This window comes from Marmota marmota, unplaced genomic scaffold (genome assembly GCF_001458135.2).
Source record: "Marmota marmota marmota unplaced genomic scaffold, marMar, whole genome shotgun sequence".
In the NCBI taxonomy this organism is placed as follows: domain Eukaryota; kingdom Metazoa; phylum Chordata; class Mammalia; order Rodentia; family Sciuridae; genus Marmota; species Marmota marmota.
Genome location: NW_026000108.1, coordinates 13,500,853 through 13,507,606, shown reverse-complemented (window position 1 = coordinate 13,507,606; position 6,754 = coordinate 13,500,853). Strand labels below are relative to the sequence as shown.

The 6,754-nt window shown below is 33.5% G+C and overlaps 1 long non-coding RNA gene across 1 annotated transcript; it reads left to right on the top strand.

The window, feature by feature from the left end:
- The first annotated feature begins 3,986 nt into the window (after positions 1-3,986).
- On the top strand, positions 3,987-6,430 carry LOC125610852. The gene is made up of 3 exons (XR_007340904.1): positions 3,987-3,998; positions 5,602-5,603; positions 6,252-6,430. It is a non-coding gene; the product is annotated as an uncharacterized LOC125610852 (long non-coding RNA).
- Positions 6,431-6,754: the final 324 nt, after the last annotated feature.

Below are 6,754 nucleotides of genomic sequence, written 5' to 3'. Positions count from 1 at the left end.
TATTTTATTGTCATCTATTCCTTTTTGTGATCATTTATTATGGTGAGATATATATATATATATATATATATATATATATATATATATATAGTGGTGATTTATATACATAAATATAAAATAAAATTGGCCATTTTAAACGTTTTATGTGTGCACTTCAGTGACATTAACTGCACTCACGTTATTGTGGAACCATCACTACTCCGTGTTAAACAAAGCTCTGTGACCATTAAGCAGTTACTCCCCAGTTGCTGCCTTCTTAGCCCCTAGTTGTCTCAATTTTCTTTTTGTGTCTATACATTTGCCTACTGTAGGAAGGTCACATAAGTGGAATGAGTCACGTGATACTTGTCTTTGTGTGAATCACTAACCTTTTTTTAATGAAGTAACTTAAAACTGTGATGTTTAGGATTTCTTTTTTTTTTCTTTGTTCTTTTTAGATGTACATGACAGTAGAGTGTATTTTGACATACATACATGGAGTATAATTTATTCTAATTAGGATCCCATTCTTGTGGTTGCACATGATATGGAGTTTCATTGGTTGTGTATCAATATACAAAAATAAGAAGGTTATGTCTTATTCATTCTACTGTCTTCTGTATTTCCACCCCCCTCCATTCCCTTCCTTAGTCTAATCTAAAGATCATCTATTTTTTTATACTGATCATTCTCTTAAATTCTTTTTTCTCTTTCCATATATATATATATATATATATATATATATATATATATATATATAGTTTTACTATTATCTATGCCCCTTATGACATAACGGTGGTTTTTCTTGCTTAAACTACACTCCTTAACTTAATTTTTCATCCATAATTATTTTCTAAACTCTGTTGGTCCTTCATGCACATTTTCTTTTCTTAGTAAATTTTCCTAATTCTGTTTTCTATTGTTTCTTTTATTCACTCTTAGCTGTTTAAAATATTATCTCTTTTTTTGTGAATGTCTTTCTGGAATGACTTGGATATATATGGTAGTGGGGGTTTTGTTTGTTTTCCTCTTTTTGTTATAAAAACCAAATTTAGCTTTGGATTCTATTGCAATGTATATCAGGAGCACATTTCTAAGTGTAATTAGTTTCTCGTATTCTTATAAGGGAGAGATGGGATAAACTATTACCTGATGCACAGCAAGACCTTCTATAGATTGAGTACTACTTATCTTAAATATGTGGGACCAGAGATATTTCTGATTGTTCAATATTTGCATAGAATAGTAATTGAAAAGGAAACCAAAATCTGAAACCCAGAAAGCTGCAAAATTCAAGACTGATAGAGTGTCAACAATAATATTAAAAATGTCTCAGGTTTGGGGGAATTTTAGATTTTAGATATTTGGACTAGAGATGTTCATCATGTATTATAATATATGATATTCAAAAATACAGCCTTAATTTTCTTATAAATTATAGTTGTTTCTTTTGCTGACTTTTATATAGACAACTCTGTCCTTCACATCCAATACTAATGATTTCTCAGTGTGGATTTTATTGACAGTAAATTTACCTAAGTCTGCAGCTTTATCCAAAAATGAACTGCAGTTAATTAATTGCAAGAATACAAAGGAACCAGAAAACTGTAACATGGCTTGAAATTTCTATGGTCACCATTTGCGTGCTTGCAAAATTAAGTCTTTGTAAATCCTCTCCTGCTCAAGATTGGCAACCAAGCCTCCCACAATACATGATGTCCCTTTAGGGTTTTCTAGCTAGCAGTGCCATTAGAAGATTATTTATTCCTATCCCTGTTTTCTCTTGCAAAGTTGGCAAAACCATGTAATTCTTATTGCAATTTTCAGTTTGGCCCAAAACACATGAAAATAGTTTATCTTATAATTTTACTGAAGATATTGTCTGTGTATTTCTGGAATGCTTATCTTAGTGAATATGCCTATTTTGTAAATGAATTCTGGGTTACTTAAAAAAAAACAACATACCAACGACTGTCAACAAATCACTCATATTTATAACTGTGACCCTCATACAAAACATAATTAAAAGTCAAGGGGAAAATAAACTGCCTCTTGAATTCGAGAGTGTACCCTACCTAAAAATATACACATACAGTGTAATTTGGAAATGCAGATTTATGTATATATTAAAGCTTCCAAATTTTATTATTTATCTAACAGTAGTATGCAATCCTGAAGTGAAGAGAAAGCTATTTTTTACTGGAGTGGAAAATAAACAAGCCCCAATAATTGTGAGGTATAAGACAATTCAGTTCAAAACGTGAATATTTTTATACTCCCTAAAACCATTAAAATGTCTAGGGCTTATTCTAATGTTAATTTAACACAAGACCCAATAGTTTGTTAGATCCTTTTCCTTTCTGGTTTCTAAAGTTTTATTTAAGTAGTTTATCTAGTGCACATAAGAAGACGGAAAAAAAAAATTCGTGAGAGACCACTCTCTAATCCATCCCTCTGCTCAATGGACCAGGTTTCATATAAAATTTTCAAAGCTGATTAAGAAAAATGAATGATAAAGGTCATATTTAATTGTGAATTAGTCTATGGCAGTAATAGTATGTCATAACATGGATTTTAACATGGGACTATATTAAATCAAGTTACTAAAAAAAACAGATAATCAGCACAAATAGGTACTAAATTAGTGTAAATATGTATCATTCTGTATAAGTCAATAAAATAGTAAGCAGTTTGCCAAAATATGTACTTTAAAAATGGAACCTGGGATCTACTTATCTTTAGTATTCCATTTTATAAATTCTAACTCCTCCCTACTAACAATAGAGGGCCATTTATCTGGAAGATAACATGATTTAATTCAGCTGTGCTGTGATCATGTGCACTGTGGCTGAATTACAGATACGAGATTATTTTTTAATCATTTGAAATGCTTTGAGATTCACAGAACACAGCTGGAAGCAGATTATGCTGAATTCTAAGAAAAGCCCAGATTATTCTCTTCCTAGTACATCATGAAAAGTAAGCTGAATCAAATTTCACTTTGAGTACTGAAAATGGAAACATATAAATCTGATATTTCATGTATCTTTGCTTTCCAAGATCTTTGTTGGAAGAATCTTGGTGTTTCTATTCAGAAATTCTTCTGACACCTTTTTATGTGGCACAAGTGATCAGTTCTGGTATTTTCCCTTAAAAATAATAGACATAGGTTTTGATAAAGAATTTCATGTAGGGGCCTTTCCCAAATGTTTAGAGAAGGCATATTTCCAGTCTAGATCAGAGAAGCACAGAGAAAAAGCAAAAGGAAAAGGAGCTATGTTTTGGACAATCAGAATAAAGTCAGGATACAGAAAGTGAAAATGATCTCCTCAACCTGAACCATAAAAATTTACTCATGCCAAAATCCCATTTCTCTTTCTAGAAACACATATATTGTCTTTTTTTAAAAAATTTTTATTGTTGGTTGTTCAAAACATTACATAGTTCTTGACATATCATATTTCACACTTTGATTCAAGTGGTTTATGAACTCCCATTTTTACCCCGTATACAGATTGCAGAATCACATGGGTTACACATCCAGTGATTTACATATTGCCATACTAGTGNCTGCACCAATTTGCAGTCCCACCAGCAATGTACAAGTGTACCCTTTTCCCCACATCCTCGCCAGCACTTGTTGTTGTTTGACTTCATAATGGCTGCCAATCTTACTGGAGTGAGATGGTATCTTAGGGTGGTTTTGATTTGCATTTCTCTGACTGCTAGAGATGGTGAGCATTTTTTCATGTACTTGTTGATTGATTGTATGTCCTTCTCTGAGAAGTGTCTGTTCAGGTCCTTGGCCCATTTATTGATTGGGTTATTTGTTTTCTTAGTGTTTAATTTTTTGAGTTCTTTGTATACTCTGGATATTAGGGCTCTATCTGAAGTGTGAGGAGTAAAGATTTGTTCCCATGATGTAGGCTCCCTATTTACCTCTCTTATTGTTTCTTTTGCTGAGAAAAAACTTTTTAGTTTGAGCAAGTCCCATTTGTTGATTCTAGTTATTAACTCTTGTCCTATTATCTTTGAAAGACTCATCCGATTAACAGAGCATGTTCCCTTCCAACTTGACTAGCTTTTCTAGAAGTGTATTTTTAAATTTACAGTAGGATGACTGCTATAAATGGACTACACATAAACAAGAGAAATATATTTCTTAAAATTGAGAACATACTGAATATTGCTACAAGAGCTACAATATATGAAGGGAATAATAAAACAAAAATGATTGGCATTATGTCAGAGACTACCCATTTGAGAATTCTTCTCAGTACAGTAGTTTAATCTTCTCAGGTTCTGGTAAAATATCAAGTATAGAAGAAGCAGATTAGAATGCTCATAGCTCTTACATACAAACTATGACTCAGGATCTGTGTATCAAATGAAACCATCATGTTAGACAAATTTCATTTTTAATGTGTATAATTTTTGTTTTTTTTAATTTATCAAAACTAAATTTAAAGAAAGAGTAAGAATATTTGCAAGTTTTGTACTTATAAGGGTCTCATACTCAAAGTACGTAAATAATTTAGAATTCAGCAACAAGAATACAGACAATCCAATTAGTAATTAATCAAAGGACTCTAACAGACATTCTTTAAAAGACTATGACACAAATGACTAACAAACACGTGAACAGGTACTCAAAATCACAATGAGACACCACTATAATAGTTATAATCATAACTTTTAAAAATATATGTTGAAATCCAAATCCCAGATTGATAATATTAGGGAGTGGTTCCTTTGAGAAGTGATTAGATTGCAAGGGCAGGGCCTCCACAAATGATGTTAGCATCCTTACGAAAGAGACTCAGAGAACTAGCTAGCCCTTCTGCCATGCGAGGACATGGCCAGAGACCCCAGCAGACTGCAACCATGATAGGATGATTAATGGGTTTAGATTTCCTTTTGGGGGGTGTTGAAATGTTTTCAAACTAGGGATGATAGTCATTATAACATTGTGAAAGTACTTAATGTCACTGAGTTGCACACCTTAAAATGGTTAATTTTATATTACGTGAATTTTTAAAATTTTTATTTATTTTTTTCTATTTTGTTACACATGACAGCAGAATGCACTTCAATTCATAGTACACATATAGAGCAAAATTTTCCATGTCTCTGGTTGTTCACAAAGTAGAGTCACACCATTCATGTCTTTATACATATACTTAGGGTAATGATGTCCATCTCATTCCTCCATCTTTCCTACACCCATGCCCCCTCCCTTTCCTACCCTCCTCTTTGCCCTATCCAAAGTTCCTCCATTCCTCCTCTGTTCCCCCTGAAACCCCTGCCATCCCCATTATGGATCAGCATCCACACATCAGAGAAAACATTCAGCCTTTGGTTTGGGGGGGATTGGCTTACTTCACTTAGCATAATATTCTCCAACTCCATCCATTTTACCTGTAAATGCCATGATTTTATTCTCTTTTAATTCTGAGTAATGTTCCATTATGTATATATACCAAAGTTTCTTTATTCATTCATCTACTGAAGGGCATCTAGATTGGTTCCACAATTTAGCTATTGTGAATTGTGCTGCTACAAATGTTGATGTGTGATGTCTCTGCAGTATGCTGTTTTTAAGTCCTCTGAGTATAGACAGAGGAGTGGGATAGCTGGGTCAAATGGTGGTTCCAGGGGCTGGGATTGTGGCTCAGTGGTAGAGCGCTCGTCTAGCATGGGTGCAACCCGGGTTCGATTCTCAGCACCACATGAAAATAAAGGCATTGTGTTGTGTCCATCTACAAAAAAGATTCTATTCATATTCTCTCTTTCTCTCCCTCTCTCTTAAAAAAATGGTGGTTCCATTCCCAGTTTTCCAAGGAATCTCCATACTGCTTTCCATATGGGTTGCACCAGTTTGCAGTCCTACCAGCAATGGATAAATGTGCCTCTTTCTCCACATCCTCACCAGTACTTATTGTTGTTTATATTTTTAATAGCTGTAATTCTGACTGGAGTGAGATGAAATCTTAGAGTAGTTTTGAATTTCATTTCTCTTACTAGAGATGTTGAACATTTTTTCATATATTTGTTGATTGATTATATATCATCTTCTGAGAAGTGTCTGTTCAGTACCTTGGCCCATTTATTGATTGGGTTATTTGCTTTTTTGGTGTTAAGATTTTGAGTTCTTTATATATTCTAGAGATTAGTGCTCTATCTCGTGTGTGTGTGGTAAAAATTTGCTCCCATTCTGTAGACTCCCTATTTATCTCACTGATTGTTTCTTTTGCTGAGAAGAGGCTTTTCAGTTTTATTTCTTGTGCTATAGAAGTCTTATTAAAGAAGTCGGGGCCTAATTGGACATGATGAAGATCTGGGCCTACTTTTTCTTCTATTAGGCCCAGGGTTTCTAGTTTAATTCCTAGGTCCTTGATCCACTTTGAGTTGAGTTTTGTGCATGGTGAGGAATAGGAGCTTGATTTCATTTTTCTGCATATGGATTTCCAGTTCTCCAAGCACCATTTGTTGAATAGGCTATCTTTCCTCCAGTGAATGTTTTTGGCTACCTTATCTAGTATGAGATAACCGTATTTATGTGCATTTGTTTCTGTGTTCTCTATTCTGTACCATTGGTATACAAGTCTATTTTGGTGCCAATACCATGCTGTTGTTTTTGTTACTGTTGCTTTGTAGAATAGTTTAAGGACTATTTCAATTCAGAATTATGAGAAGTTATCAAAATGATTCTCAAGATATCTTTGACATCATCTTTTCCTTTTATCTCATTTTATTGGTGTGTAAAAGACACACT